We start from the raw sequence: 2,220 nt of genomic DNA, 5'->3' as shown, positions 1-2,220 counted from the left end.
GAAGGACCGACTCAGAGGGATTATGGGCCAAAGGGGTGTCTGAATCGCAGACTGACTGACCTTTCTCTCCACTGAAATGGCGAGTGGTAATCAGGGACAATTATATGGGCCTCTCGGCCAACAATAACCTAATCCTGTTGTGGAAGTGGGAGCCAAATGTAATTACAGCTCTCTGGTACACTGACCCCTGTGTGCAGCGGAACTAAGCCCAGGGACCGGCCGGAGCAATCCAAACCACCACCATTAGCCTGGTCTGCTAAAGATAGAATCACCTGTTTTCTGCAGGTTTCAGCTCTAATGTCTCGGATGCACATTTACTGCATGCGACACGTGAGGATGCTTGTCAGAACACAAGTCTTTATGAAGATTTTCCTGCTGATTGTCTCAAGTGTGAGTTARATTTCTGTTCTATCCCCAGGGTCTTACAGAATTTCCTGTTAATCTGCAGCATAAAACCAATTAATTTGGATTTTAAAAAAAGCAGGGAGCAGCATTTTCACATGCAGAACTTCAACTTTTGTGAACTTCACCAAGCTAATTTGTGCTGCTCCCTCATTTGAAACCTCTTCATCTTTTCTAATAGTGACTTATTACTGTTGTTAGCATTCCTCGTTGGAGACAAACTTTGTTATTTTGACTCTTTGAGATACTCAAGAGGCTCAAACTAAAGCTGTTGTGTTTGATTTTTGGAGCATGAACTTACAATAAAGACAGTTGGAGACAACTGCAACAAGCTTTGTCTTATAAAAAAAAGTCTGGTGATTTATTATTCTTTACTAAAAACATTTCAACCCTCAGAAAAAACAACAAAACAATAAATCAAATCTTCCAACAATAAGTGCCTGTAAGTAAAACGTGATGCAGCACAGTGCTCTATTGTTGTCCAAGAACAAATAAAATAGGGATCACTGAGCCTCAATAGGCTGTCTGAAATTTGTTTTAAATCAAGCAGTCTTAGTCAATTTTACTTGAAGTTTGAAGTTTCCCCACTAAAATACAAAAAATACACGCTGAAGCACCAAATAACCTAACATGCTTWTTTTGTAAAAACATACAGAAACTGTTGGATTAGTTGGTGAACACCATGGTTTAGAAACATTATGTTGTAACAGAGGATTTCACACGCAATCCTAATTCTAACATAATGCAAACTTAAAAAATACAATTAAAAAAGCTGTGACATCAGAGTTCATTTTTGAATTTCCCTGTTGGAAATTCATGACATTTATCTGGCACCAGCTTTAAATACTGATAGAAATGATGTTTTTCCACAAAAACCATTTCAATACATTTGATGCATTAACATAATTTTAAATAACTTTCTCTTTTCACTTCTTATMTTCTGAGTTGAGTAATTTAACTCAAATATGTTACTGCAGGAATTGTTCTTTTTAATCCTTACTCTGGTGATTAAAATCATTTTTAGTGCTGTAGCTTTTTTTGTTATAAAAGAAAGAAAAATCAGTCTAATTTGAGTAAAGAAGTAAAATGAAGAACATATCGATGGCTGACATGTTGTTTCAAATATTTGGCATATTTTGATGTGTTCTGCTCAGAATAATCCCATAATTATAGGTAAAATTAAAGAATATATGTTTCAAATGATAAGGATTCCACTGTGTGTTTTTTGTGTTTTTGCACGTTTCAGTGTGTAAATGTGTGAATGACTGAAGTAGTCTGTAGGGACTTCATAAARCACTATATAAGTTYAAGACATTTATCGTTTTTGWCCAGCAGAATTYAGAAAACACGTTTATRGTCAAACTTTATGGTAGCACAGATAAATATTTTGCTTTTGATTAATTAAATTTAAATTCACATCTTATTATAAACACCCAAAATTAAAGCAGGAAGCTCATTTGTAGAGATTGTTGCATGCGACAGATAGTCACACTTCATGCTGCAGTAAACAGCACAGTCTGATGTGCTGCAGGAGTCTGGATATTTAATTAAAGATATGCATGTAATAAACAGGATCGTATGATGCTGCATGTTTGATGGTAAATAGGGGAAAAATGCATGTGCTTATTCTGTGGGTCAGTTCAAACTAAAATACATCCTCCTTTATTTAGAGATTTTAAATCTCAAGATGCCATATTTATTAGTTTGTCTATTTTTGGATTCTTATGTTAYCTTATAGCTTGTGAGTACAGCGGGTAAATAAGTATTGAACATGTCACCATTTTTCTCAGTAAATATATTACTAGAGGTGCTAATGAC

This window comes from Austrofundulus limnaeus, unplaced genomic scaffold (assembly GCF_001266775.1).
Source record: "Austrofundulus limnaeus strain Quisiro unplaced genomic scaffold, Austrofundulus_limnaeus-1.0 Scaffold19, whole genome shotgun sequence".
NCBI classification, from domain to species: domain Eukaryota; kingdom Metazoa; phylum Chordata; class Actinopteri; order Cyprinodontiformes; family Rivulidae; genus Austrofundulus; species Austrofundulus limnaeus.
This window is presented reverse-complemented; position numbering follows the sequence as displayed.